This window comes from Mchenga conophoros, linkage group LG1 (assembly GCF_057382185.1).
Source record: "Mchenga conophoros isolate Kocher_MC1m ecotype Shallow Benthic linkage group LG1, M_conophoros_male_GT1.1, whole genome shotgun sequence".
NCBI classification, from domain to species: Eukaryota; Metazoa; Chordata; class Actinopteri; order Cichliformes; family Cichlidae; genus Mchenga; species Mchenga conophoros.
Genome location: NC_140526.1, coordinates 40,759,551 through 40,774,132, shown reverse-complemented (window position 1 = coordinate 40,774,132; position 14,582 = coordinate 40,759,551). Strand labels below are relative to the sequence as shown.

Below are 14,582 nucleotides of genomic sequence, written 5' to 3'. Positions count from 1 at the left end.
TGACCAAATACTTATTTTCCACCCTGATTTACCAATAAATTCTTTACAAATCCTACCATGTGGATTCATGGATTTTTTTTTTCACATTCTGTCTCTCACAGTTGAAGTGTACCTCTGGTGCAAATTACTGACCTCTGTCATCATTTTAGGAGGGGGAACTTGCACAATCGGTGGCTGACTAAATACTTTTTTGCCCCACTGTATATGTGTAAGGATTATGGGTTTGCTGTGTGGCAGGCAAGGTTAGGACCCCAAATGCAGGATTAAATGACATTACCTGGAACAGAGGAAGACCGAGGACTTAAATACACATGATAATGAGAGGATGGGCAACAGGTGGAAACACAGCTGGAACAAAACTGAACATAACACACATGAGATGAGGTACCCTCAAAATAAAGAGGGTACAAAGACACGTAAGCTTGACATTAGGACAGGGGATAAACAGATATGGGAGCACATGACAGACCTTTGTCAAAGGATGACGCAGACAAAGAGGGACACGGAGAGCGAGAGGGCGAGAGACACTGAGACATGACTGGGGAAACTGAAATCACAGGGAGGTACAAAGAACTAACGCAGGACGCAAGCGGACGGGGAACACAGGGAGGAATGATAACAGAAAGCTAAAGGCTAGATAGGAAACTAAGATCAACAATAAATACAAGGATGAAACACTGAATAACCGGAAAATAAATAACCTCATAAACCCAAATCATGAACCTTACTGAAAACTCACTTGTTTACTGTCACTACCTAAGATTTTGTTGCATTGCGTAAAGGACTTGGTATGAAATAAGGAGTTTGTCACTGAAATCATATACCTGTCTGACCAAAGTAAATGGATAGAGTTAAACAAGCTGCTAAAATGATTTGTTTTGCAGTCACATTGTGTATGACTTAAAGATGTTCTATGAATGTCCAACGGAAATCTTCCAGAAGTTTCACGTATCATTGTATATCTTTAGCCTCAGAGTGTTAAAACAAGATACCTAGTACATTTTGTAGATTCAAGAATCCAAATTCAAGTTTTGTCTCTTAACATCTTATGTATGAAAGAATCAATGAAGCCTCTTTGAAACCCGATGAGTGAAGAGGTCCCAGCTGCGATTCTGAGGTCAGTCCTCAGCTTTAGCGCTCAGAGATTGTCACCAGTTTTTAATGTCACGCTTTGCCATGAACCAAGCGACGCCTACAGATCCACAAGTGACTCGTACAGCTTGACGTTGAAGCGAGCAAGCAACTGTCATGATTGTGTGTCTCAGCTACAGAATGACACCATTTACAGGCAGATGGACGCAGCTCATGTTCTACACTATTGTATATGCTGTGGTCTGTGGAGAAGCATTGTTCTCTTCAAACTGGCTCTGATCTCACCATAACCCTCGAGCCCCCTGATCAGTGTGTGCGCACTGAGTGGCTATATGCAAAAAATCACTATTCATGATTAACTTAATGGATATTTTTTACTTTTTAAAAGTCTGTTTGTCACAGTTGAAACTAATTTCCGTTATAATTTAATTCCAAACTCTTTGAAAGTAGCGTCCAGGTAGCTGGTCTGCACTGTGTTGGCACCTGGCATTGAAGAAGATAAAAGTGGATAGATTATATTTCCATTTTCCACATATGTGCAGGCGGAGGGAGGCATGGAGTCATCTCACAACCTTTTCTCTGTTCGCAGAGGGCCTGGAGGAGGAGCTGACCACCTGGTCGGGGTCTGGACTGGTGGGCTTCCCTGCTGCTGCAGGTGTACGTGTGTCTCCATGTTGGGCGAGTGTGTGAGTATATGTATATGTGTGCATGAGGGTGGAAATGCATAATTGTTTCTGTGTGTGCCTGTTTGTCTATGTCCATGTGTCAGGTCGGGTCTTCGACTCCACCTCTCTTAGACATCTCATTCTCTGGCGGGCCTCAGGGTGTCCTCATGCCTCTCGACGGACCAGTTTGCAGGAACAAAAACATGCTAGGTAAGTGTGTTTGATCTCATGATTCATATAATACTGATGACGGATTTTTAGGCTAATAGTTAGGCTAACACACTTACCTCTCATATTTTCTTTCCTCACAAAAGCGATAGATCCTCCACTTCTTGTGTCTCCCAGTGCAATTCTTAGCATATTTTGGTTCCTGCAACTGGTCCGCCGGGTTATTGTCTTCCCAGAAACACTTCCCTTGTGCTGTTGGAAATCAGTTTTTTCCCGTTTCAGTTTTTGTTTTTCCTATTTCCGTTGTGTTTTGTGTGCCTCTGCAGCATTTTTCTTATTGCTGGTGTTTTCTTAAGTTGCAGTCCATTTGGCCTCTCAGGGCCACCGTATTATAGGGTCTACCTTACAATACAAAGCACCTTGAGGCAATAGTTTTTGTGATTTGGTGCTGCATAAATTCTGATTGCTACAATGCCGAACAGGACAGGCTAAACACAAACAAACAACCAAAAACCTTTGGTATTGCATGATCCAGCCATTAATTAATTCACGTTCACGTTTACATTTCATATAAGAACATTAGCGGTGCAGTTAAATAATCATTTTATGCTTTAAGTTATAGATTGCAAGCGTCACTTTATGTCTTCTATCTATTTTATTTGGTGCAAGTTATTACTGTGTAGGAAGCCTGTAAATGAATGTGCTGCCACACTGCTCCCCCTGGTGGATATCCAAAACATTACCACCGATTTTCATAGATACTTAGCAGCTTTACTACTCACAGTTGCGTCATCTACATCATGAGCGAGGATATTATTACCGCTGATCATCAGCTGATAATCAGTCAGGAATCGTCCGGGCATCCAACATGGTCCTGTCAGGGACGAGGCGGCTATTTTAAGTGGCTTTATCTGTAAATAACTCCTTGGTGGCCAAACCCCTGGGGTGGACCAGGTTGGCTCTGAGTTCCTAAAGGCTCTACATCAGGGGTGTCCAACTCCAGGCCTCAAGGGCCAGTGTCCTGCAGGCTTTAGATCTCACCCTGGGTCAACACACCTGAATCAAATAGTTAGTTCATTCACAGGCCTCTGGAGAACTTCAGGACACGTTGAGGAGGTCATTTAGCCATTTGAATCAGCTGTGATGAGGACACATCTAAAAGCTGCAGGACACTGGCATGGAATTGGACACCCCTGCTCTAGATAAAGCCTCTGCAACATCATGTGCAGATCTGGGGTGGTGCTTCTGGATTTGCAGACTAGGATGGTGGTCTCCATCTTTAAGATGGGGGACTGGAGGGTGTGCTTCAACGACAGGGGGATCACATTCCTCAGGCTCCCTGGGAAGGTCCTCCGTTAGTCAAAACTTGGATACATGAGGAACAATGAGGTATTCACCAATTGAACTCTTTGGACTCCATAATAAACACTATGTTTGGAGGTCAACGCGCATTGTATATCACCCCCAAAATTACCCTGCAAAGAGTAAGCGGGCACATCATGGTGTGGGGCTGTTTTCTTAGCATATGGCACTGGCAGGCTTCATTTAATTTAAGGAAGGATTACTAGAAAAATGTACTGAAACATTCCTGAGAAAAATCTGTACCAAATGTAGCAGGATGATGAAGACAATGATGACAAAACACAGCCACAGAAACTCTCAACTGGTTTCAAGGAAAGAAATATAGCTGCCAGAATGACCCAGCCAATCACCTGACATGAATCAAATTGGAAATCTATGGAGAGAACTAAAGCTCACAGTTCACAGACGGTGCCTTCAGCGTTTGAAGCTTGTTTGTGTGGAAGAATGGCCAAAATCATGCCTGAGCAATGCACATGACTAGTTTCTCCGTATGGGAGCCATTTTGAGACATTCATGTTCAAAAATTGCCAGATTTTAATGTGAGAAAAAAACCCTGAAAGTGGTACAATGAACCGTTTTTCCAACAACAAAAGAAATTTTTAGATTGGTTTAAAATTACATTCCTCTTCAAAATAGTTCAGACTTTTTTTCAGATATTACTTGTTTATGAACACTCTCATAACACACTTTGTAATGTCAGTGACATGAAAGTGACTGAGCACTCCAAACGCTAACAGAGATGAGCATGTTCTGTAGAGACATTAGATGTCATGTGTTAATATTTGTACACAATTCTTACAGCATAATATGCTGAGTTGGACCAACATATTTGCTAAGTTTAACAAGCTCTATTTCAGATGAAGTAAAACACTTTGTGAAAGGACGGGAACAGTCCCCGTCCAGTCTGGTACTTCAGTAGGATGCTGAAGGTACACAATACAGGTGTATAAACAAAATGTATTTTTATTATTAGTTTTATTAACATTTTGCCCACCATTTGCCATTTTAGAAAGGGCAGGGGGCTGTTATTTGCACTGGTGACCAGAGATGGGCAGTAACGCGTTACTGTAATCTGATTACTTTTTTCAAGTAACGAGTAAAGTAAGGGATTACTATTGCAAAAACGGTAATTAGATTACCGTTACTTTCCCGTAGGAACGCTGCGTTACTGCGTTACTAAAACCGTGATTTTTTTGCGAGAATGTCTCACGACAGTGACGTAAGCGAGTGCGCCGTTAGTGACAACAGCTGTGTGCAGATCAACAATGGATCATATATCGAGTGCAGAGAGAGTATGAGCGTGCAGCGTTTAAAGCGTGGAAGTACTGACCTTACTTTGAGTTTGATTCCATAAAAAGTGACAAAAACATTAGTGTCCGCTGTGCGTGGGAAGAAAACTTCTTTTTACAGCGAAAAAACCCCTAAACTTCCAATTACTTTTTGGGGGAAGTAATCAGTAATTAGTTACTGATTACTTTTTTCAAGTAACTTGACCAACACTGCTGGTGAGTAAATAAGATAGTCACCCTGCTGAGGTCTGTTCCACACGGTTACGTTTCGAGCAGAATTCACCGGGCAGCAATGTGTTAAAATGGGATTATAAGTGTAACAGTATGAAGTTTTGGGTTCAACAAGCCGTTTCTACAGAAGAATGGAAGCATTTACTGTGACAGAGGAGTCCTGCGCTCCGACACGACAAGCTACAGCGCGGCGTAGCTCCTCCTCCTGGGGGATGATGGGGACAGTATCTGACAGTTGTTGCTGCCGAGGCACGCTGCGTCAGTCCCAGCAGCGGGTCTTTCAGAGGGCACAGGATCCTAACAGAAGTCGCGCTCAACCTTTTCTTCTTCACAATTTACACCGAAACACGTGAGTAACCGCTGCTCCGACTGTGTGCGTTTAGAGAAACAGCTTCTCTAAAGCCCTGTTCTCCTTACCTGTGCGCGTCTGTAGCAGCTATGGTGATTGAGTTCAGCTGATCACGAGTGGAAGTTCGCAAAATCGGCCACATATCAGCTGCTTTGTGGATGCTGTGAGGTGGAGGGGTTGGTGATATGGCGCCTCTGGAGAGGATTTGTGTGTCGGACCATTCTTTGCTCTACAGCTAAAGTTTAGTCTCCTTTTACACTGCTTAGAAACTCATCTCTTAGAGTCTCTTGTAGTAAACCCCACAAAAATGAAGTAAAATAAAATACAAAAAATAAACGTCAGAAGTTTTCTTGCTGCAAAGTTTGTCATTCAGAAATGCAGTGATCTGTTTAAAGCCTGAGCAAATGTGGTCCAAAGAGAAACAGAAGGCAGGCTTGATGAACTCATTGGACTCTGTTGAAGTGCAGTTTTATTTATCAGGTACAGTCAATATCTGGGATCTTTTCATGGCCAGGCATTTATTCCCAATATTCGCTAATGCACGGCTTACTATTTAATGGTTTAAACTGAGGAAGAAACTTGCCTTTATAGTATGCATACAGTGTACTTAACAGGATACTGCATTTATAATAAATCTACTTTAAATTAAAGAATAAATACGTTTTTACACCAGCTTTTATGCTTGATCCATTAATATTGTAGGTAAATAGAAGTAGTTTTGCAAGGTAATTACTGAGAAGTGTATTTAAGCAAATTGGTAAAAATAATTAATTTTTTTTTAACTAAACAAAAGAAATGTGTGACATCATCATATCCATTTGTGGATAATTAAGTTTACAGTGAACAAGCCACCAATACTGCATCTTTTCACATTATGCTGTACTTGATTTGGGGTATTTAGACATTCTTGTGTCCAGTCCTGTCCAGTCTAATGGTGGATGATGGTGATGCTATATGCAAGTATGATATAGCTGGATTAGTTGAAAATGGGCTTGGGCAGGAAAGGAAACAATAGCATGTTCACTGCAAAAGGGAACAAGCATGAAGAAATCAGAGATCAGAAAAGCAGCACAAGTATAGACAGTGTTTGCAGAGTTCAGTGTGATTTTCACACTGTTTCACTTCACTACAAAGAAGGTGCTTGTATGTTGTGATCTTCTCAGCAGGAGTTAAACTAAAGGACAAACAAAACAGATAAACACTGACCACTGAAACGTGTAGCCAGAAGCTTCAGTGCACTTTCACTTTAATTCTCCAAGTTCTCCATCTTTACTATATTACGATGTTTAGGATGTTTTGCAATCATGCTACACACTTCAGCAAACACCGACAAATTAATAAATAATAAATTAATGTTCACAGTGTACTCTAACTCTCACTGAAAGCAGAGTGGGCCGTCTGTTTGAGGACATGTTTCTGTTATAGATGAAAATGTGGGTCAGTTTGTTTTTTCCACGGTGGCGTCAATGCCCAGCCAATATTTTAGCTGCCTGCTCATCAGAGGACCTTCATCTCTTTCTCACAATGTGAGACAATAGATCGGTTCAGCTCCAGGGCCAGCTCCACGATTCACTTTGGTGACTTTCCATATACCACGAACAGAAAAGCCTGTCTTGTTGGATAAATTGGACTGCGCTGGATACAGCTGGAGGTTAAAAGTCTAAATGACTGTTAGATAAGAATGTTTTCATCTCTTCGAGCTCTGCAACAGTTTGGCTCCATTCTAGAAAGATTTGATGAGAAGACTTGGGGGGCTCACAGTTTAACTCAGTACTACACCTCTTCGGTGTTCAATTCAATTCAATTCAATTCAATTTTATTTATATAGCGCCAAATCACAACATAAGTCACCTCAAGGCGCTTCATAGATACAGAGAAAAACCCAACAATCATATGACCCCCTATGAGCAGCACTTTGGCAACAGTGGGAAGGAAAAACTCCCTTTTAACAGGAAGAAACCCCCAGCAGAACCAGGCTCAGGGAGGGGCGGGGCCAACTGCTGCGACCGGTTGGTGTGAGAGAAGGAAGACAGGATAAAGACATGCTGTGGAAGAGAGACAGAGGTTAATAACAGATATGATTCAATGCAGAGAGGTCTGTTAACACATAGTGAGTGAGAAAGGTGACTGGAAAGGAAAAACTCAATGCATCATGGGAATCCCCGGCAGCCTACGTCCATTGCAGCATAACTAAGGGAGGATTCAGGGTCACCTGGTCCAGCCCTAACTATATGCTTTAGCAAAAAGGAAAGTTTGAAGCCTAATCTTGAAAGTAGAGATAGTGTCTGTCTCCTGAATCAGTGTTGCATGATAACAGAAGGGCTATATTTCAAACATTAACCCATAGTGAGTCCACAACTTGTTTTTCCTTTTTGGAATTACCTTAGAGCTAATTATGGGATTACCCATTTTTAGCTCCCTCATTAAAATTCTACTCCACAGCTAACAACATGTGAACATGAGTTTAACCTCTAAAACCCAAGAGCCTTTCTGAGGCTCCTGATTGAAAATGACACGACCAACATGCAATTTAAAAACTCTGTATATCAAAATAAAGCCATAGAAATTTTTTCCTCGCCTAATTCTTTCTGTATCTTATAGAATATAGCCTTTTTGAAAACATGCTGCAGTAGACATATATACTGACATTATGTCTGCACAGACTGATGCTGCTGAAGTGAAACAGAGCGAAGTTACAGAGGTTTTACTCAACACATTTGGCACAATCTGTGAGAGTTGTTTCTTAAATACTGAATAGCAGAAGTTATTTAACTTTATTGACATGCCTCCAAACAATGCTTGTTTTTGAATTTTTTTTTATTACCCACACACAAATCTCTGTAACCGGGCATAAAATTGTTTTGTTTTGTTTTTTTGGCAAGGAACTGCTCTGAGGCATTGTGGGAGATCGAGTTATTCAGTTAATGCCTTTTAATTGCGGTGGATTTAAGTTTTGGAAGCAAGACAGCACGGGTATGAAAGAATTCATACTAATGTTTTTCAAACTTGAAGCATCGTTTTGGTCATGTTTTGCTGCTGGTTCAGTGAATTTTGATCTGAGGGTGACAAAACTTGCACGTTTGGCATCTGTGAGATGTCTCCTTTGAGTAGAGATATTGCTTGTTGGTGTAGTAGTATGCATGTAATATGGCCTTTGTGCCTTTTTCATCAGTTAATTTTGGAGTTACTACAAACAGGGAGCATATGGGATGATTTGTCTGTTCTCACTGGGTGGTGCTGAGGTCTAATCTGGCAGTAGCTTCTGTAATCACAAAGAGAACAGAATCATCACAAACTGAAATGTGATGATTGTCACTCAGATCTCAAATAAAGCTGATCCTTTCCTTGCACACTTCACGATCTTAAGTTCTGCTCTTACATTTTTTTCAGTTCTCCTGACAGCTGACACGTGGGCTGTTTGTTAAGAAAGATATAGCCTTATATACTAAAAGGAGAGCTGCAAAGATGAGATGATGGAGGTTTCCAGTCTCTCTCTATAAACAACGGTCGCCCTATAAAAGGGCGACCGGGGTTGGGAAGCGTATCTGTAACCGGAAGGTCGACGGTTCGATCCCTGGGCTCTCTGTCCTGGTCGTTGTGTCCTTGGGCAAGACACTTTACCCTACCGCCTACTGGTGATGGCCAGAGGGGCCGATGGTGCGATATGGCAGCCTCGCTTCTGTCAGTCTGCTCCAGGGCAGCTGTGGCTACAACTGTAGCTGCCTCCACCAGTGTGTGAATGTGAGAGTGAATGAATAGTGGTATTGTAAAGCGCTTTGGGTGCCTTGAAAAGCGCTATATAAATCCACTCCATCATTATTATTATTATTAAAACAAATACAAATTTCCACTGGGTGACGTCTACGGCACTGACCTTAATCAATGTTTGACCTCAGAGTGATTTCTTTAGTCAGTTTTTGTTTTGCGGGAAAGTAAACGCTGGACTTCCTCTTAGCGTTTGCACAACAGAGATATGCAAGTTTCTCCGTCTCTGCCTGTCAAAGCTGTTTAGATGACGTTGCATCCCAATTTAACGGCATTATGGTAGTAATTGTAATCAAACCTATAACCTATACCTGCTAAAAAGCCATCCAATGCACACCTGCAAAGAAGTCAAACCATAGATGTCCATACATTACACTATGTATAATAATGAGTAAAGACACAGGGAGAATGTATATTTATTGAACTGTATTTAATACTTTGTACAAAAGCCTTTGTTGGCGATGACAGACTCCTGTATGGAGAAACCAGTTGCATGCATTGCCCAGGTGTAATTTTGGCCACTTATAGTTCACAGTCTTCAAATCCTGAAGGTCCCGTTTATGATTTCGACCTCCTGTAACGTTCCCTCAGACAGCCAGGTTGAAGGAACCTGTTGCTGAAACTGCTCTTCAGATTGTTGTGCATGTTATGAAGGGGGTGGGAGTCATTGTCCATGATTGCCAGCAGTCTTGCCAGCTTTCTGTCACCGATCACCACCTCCAGCGAGGTGAGCTTCATGCCAACAACAGATTCTGCCTTCCTGATGAGTTTGTTCAGTCTGTTTGTGTCCTTTGCTTTGATGCGTGCACCCCAGCACGCCACAGCAAAGAAGATGGTGCTCGCAACAACAGACTGATAACACATATCGAGCAGCCTGCTGAATACATTGAAAGATCTGAGCCTTCGTAGAAAGTAAAGCCGGCTCGAACCCTTTTTATAGGCAGCGTCCGTATTGGCAGACCACTTGTGATCCAGTTGAACTCCCAGATACTTGTAGGATGTGACTGTTGCACAAAGGGGAGGGTCGGGATCTGTTTCTGCCAAAGTCCACCACCAGCTCCTTTGTTTTGGCCACATTCAGCTGCAGGTGATTCACCTCACACCATCTCACGAAACGATCAATCAGTCCTCTGTACTCCTTTTCCCATCGCATCTCCACACTTCCAATTATGGCTGTGTCATCAGAGAATTTCTGGAGGAGACAAGTTTCTGTGATGTACTTGAAGTCGGCTGTATAGATGGTGAAGAGGAAAGGAGACAGAACAGTTCCATGGGGTGCGCCTATGTTGCTGTTCAGACTCTCTGACACAGAGCTCTGCAGTCTCACAAACTGTGGTCTGCCTGTCAGGTAGTCGCGGATCCACTAGACCAGTGGAGCCTCCACCTGCATGTCCTCCAACTTCTCCTTCAGCAGGGAAGGAGAAGTAAACTCCCTGGGCAGATAATACAAGCAAAGTCTGATGGCAAGTAGCTTGACATCGCAGTAGCAGAAACACTCTAACAGAGATATGTCTCGGGTTACACCACCTGCAGTTCACAAACACACCCACCCCACCTCCTTTTTTCTGCCGCTGGCGTCGGTATCTCTGTCCATCCGAACCGTGAAGAAGCCAGGGATCAAAACAGCAGAGTCCGGTATCTGATCGTTCAGCCACATTTCAGTGAAGCACATTATGCTGGACTCTCTGAACTTTCTCTGGGTCTGGGTGAGCTAGGGACCTTACATTCCCCACAATGACTGCCAGCACACAGGGTTTAAACCTCTTCCTCTTCGATCTCTGTTTAACCCCCACTCTACAGCCCAGAGGTCTCCTTGTCAGTTCCTCAGTTTCTCAGTAATACTAAGTTTGACATTAAGCCACAGCGTCCACCTGAAATATGCACATGCAAATATCAGGACCAACTTAAAGCTCTTCTGCTGCCAAGTGCTTATGTTGCTTGGTAGAAAAACTTTAGTCTGATTCAACTTTTTAGTTTTTTGGAACCCAGCCTATGCAGTGCAGTGGTAACAATCAAATACATGAAGGTCAGGGAGGAAATCTATCATATCATATCATATCGTATCATTCCATTCCTTAGTCTGTCAGACATGTAAGAGTCATAATAAAATTGTCTGACTGTATTTTAACTGCTTTTATAGTATGCTTTAAAAAGTTTTTTGCTGTTTTGAGTTTTTCCTGCATGCAAAAAATATCTGGTACCCATCCCAACAGGTTTTGGCCTCCAATCAAAGGAAGATTGTAATAAAAAAACATTTTTACCCAGATTTTTTTAAAATGGGGCTTTAATTTACTCAAGCATAAAAACATTTCTGTATTGTCAAATGGCCAGAAACAAAAGGAAAATGCATGACAAGGTAACAAAGACTCAGTGCTCTAACTATAGGCAGACCAATCATGCTTTTCAAATAAAAAGAAAGAGAGAGAGAAAGAAGACGATGATGAGCCCTGATATGGAGCCTCATCCTCCTTTTTCCTTCTCCTCCATTGCCATCCACCTGCATGAGCACATAAGCTAATGTGCTATAACCCAACTCCACTCGCAACAATCTTCTCACGTTTCTGAATATAACCTGTAACTGTAATTATCTCATTCCAGTATAATTTCACTAAAATGGTGTTTGATACGATAGTTACAGTACTACTTTTAGAAAAGTATCCTGTCCAATACTTTCTTTGTGAGAACAGCTGGTAAGAATGAAAACAAAAAGAAAAGAAAGAAAAGACATGTTATCTGGAGGGTCTGCTGTTTAACAATGCGTTCTCCAGATTGCCAGAAATTTATGCAGATCTGCTGACCTGACGGCACATTGGCCCTGGACTCTCTTCCTATCTGGGTTGGGTCTTGCCTGATTTGGTAGACCCAAGGGCGTAGATTTGGCATGGACGGAAGGGACATGTCCCCACCAATATCCAGCGATTATTGAATTTTCCCCACCAATAATTTGATCTCTTCGAGCAAAGACAAACAAACCCGATAGAAAGAAAAAAAAAACGATCTGTCAGCGTCTCATTCACCCAGCGGTGCAGAAAGAGTTAAATTACGTTCTCTACCGGAGTCCTACCTCATGTGACAAATATGGCCAATGTGATTGGCTGAGCCTTTCAGGGAGCTCTGTTCAGTTTTAGCAGCGGCAAGCCTGCGCTGCAATGAGGAGAGGAGGATGGCAGCAAAAAGGAAGAACCTGGATATAAAAAAAATATTTTTCAAACAAACCTGTAAATCACTTAAAGTCAAGTTCACTCATAAAATGTGTCCGTCATAATAACGTTACAGGCTATGCTAGGCCATACATGTCAACCCTCCTGATTTTTCCGGGAGAATCCCAAATTTCAGTGCCCCTCCCGAAAATCTCCCAGAGCCACCATTCTCCCGATTTTCCACCCGGACAACAACATTGAAAAACCATATCTCAGGTTGGCCCAGCTAATTCTAGTTTCCAACAATGGCTACTGCTGCAGCTACTTAGTTTTAATATTACTCTTATAAATTTCTCAGGGTCGCAAAATAAACTTTTAACATATTTTCAGGCGAGAATGTACCTGTGTAAACTTCAAATACCTAAACATGTTGTTGTTTGGCCTTTTTCAGTGGTTTATTTGTTTGTGAGTAAATCGGTTTGGCTGAGATTAAAGTTATTATCTTAGATTAGATTAAATAAAACTTTATTAATCCCTCGGAAGAGTTCCTCCGGGGTTTTCACACAGCTGAATAAACGTCAAACAGAAAACTGATTAAACAGAAAACTGATTGAACAGAAGTGTGAGATGGTCGAGAATCTACGCCAGCATCCGGTTATAGTTTAGACAGCAAGGAGCAGACGGCAGAGGTGACGTAATTCTGAAGGCTAGACCGTCCAATTTCACAGTCGCTCATTTCCGGTCCACCCGGCTTTCAGACGACCCGGCCCACTTAGACCGCGAAGGCCGGGTCCTCAGGTGGACGCAGCTTCTGTATTTGGACACCCCTGGCCTGTTTCCGGCCGGACAATAATAACGGTGACATTTAACTTATTTTATCCGATAAGTAAACACTGTAAAAACTTTTGGTATGTATATGTATACCCCCCCAACAGCCCTTTTGAATGTCTCTCTAATTCTGAGGTCTCAAGGTTGGCAAGTATGTGCTAGGCTTTGGCCCACATCAGTCTAAAATTGTATGTAACCATGAAAAAAGTGTTGCCGTGTCCACCAGCAGAGACTGGACAGTATAGATGTAAAACAAATATGCCAGCAGTTTACCTCAGTTAACGAGAGGAGCAGGCATGTGTTTGGCTCCTTCACATAGTGGACATTGAGTTGTTGTGTGGGGAACCAGTAGTCCATGTCTGTTGCTGTAACAGTAGTTCATGTTTAGAATGAAAAATCCCAGCTCACTGATCTGATCGGGGCAGTAGTGCCTAAAATGTTGCATAATGTTGCTGAGAGATCTTTTACTTTGTGGTCATCTTAGATGAGTAGTTTTATGGACAAAACCCACCAGGTCATTCAGTGTTCGCTTAGTGCTAATGCATCAGAGATGTTGGTGTAACTGAAGTAATGTTGTTAAGTCCTTAAGATCATATTCTTTTATTGTCATGACTGTATTTGAAGCTATTTTTGAATGATACCTGATTTATATGGAATATGGCTGAAGTAAACTAAAGCCTAAAATACTCAGTCATTTGTTTAATAGTAATTTAACATTATATAATTCAAATATAAAACTTTGAATTGTGATTTTAAATGGTTTAAAAGCATGTAGAATAGCATATGTAGGCAAGTATATTTCTCCTTTTTTTTATCAAGAAGCAAAGACAAAAAGGAAAAAGAAAGGAAACACGGCAGGGTTCGGTGGTTGAATCATCCGTCCCCACCAACGCCAAAACCAGATCTACGCCCTTGGGTAGACCCCAGCCTCTATCAGTCTGGTGCTTAGAGCTTGTTCTTGTGCTGCCATGATTAGTGCCTCTGGGGTGTCTTTTAGTTCTTCTTTCTCGTGTTTCTGCTGCTTGAGATATTCATTAATCACATAATCAGTTGTGGCCATCTGTCTGATGTGCTCATGTTGTTGGATAGTGGTTCTGACACTCACTACCGTAATCCTCGGCCTCCTTCCGCCTAGTGTTCTGGATTTGGAGATAAACCCTCCATGTATGGTAAGGAGCCTTCTTGTCTTGATGTTTGTGGCATTTGCCATAGAATACCAGAAGTGGCAGGTCCACCACTGGCATCCTATGCTTTTTACAGATTAGAGCCTGTTTACTATGAGCACATATGACAAACATGAAAGCTTCTGGGTAAGATGTGGAGTATTTATGCTGCTTTTAATGTCGTTCAACATGGTGGTGGGTCAGTGATGGTCTGGGGAGGCATATCCATGGAGGGAAGCACAGACCTCCACAGGGTAGGCAGCAGCACACTGACATTAGACATCGGGAGGAAGTCCTTGCTGTTCTTACTGACTCTTTTCTGTATGCTTGACTTTACAGATTTATTATTGTTAGTATTATTATTGTTAGGATAAGTTTTAAGTTGCCTGGAAGGAATAATCATGTCTCTACAAAGTGCAGTATAAGAACATATGACATGAGTAAGTGTGTCCAAATCATTCCAGCAAATCCCTTATCCCAGTGTGTGCAGTCATAATACTCTTGCAAGCAGAGCACAAATTGTTCTGTCC

General features: G+C 42.0%; 1 protein-coding gene across 2 annotated transcripts in view; it reads left to right on the top strand.

The window, feature by feature from the left end:
• Positions 1-5,023: 5,023 nt before the first annotated feature.
• Positions 5,024-14,582, top strand: part of LOC146583857 (CD82 antigen-like) — a 44,118-nt gene continuing 34,559 nt past the window's right edge. The window contains exon 1 of one of the 2 annotated variants that reach the window (XM_085278465.1): positions 5,024-5,156. The gene's annotated coding sequence lies outside the window, so the exon portion shown is untranslated. The remainder of the gene's footprint in view (positions 5,157-14,582) is intronic. The other variant, XM_085278472.1, reaches the window with a different exon arrangement.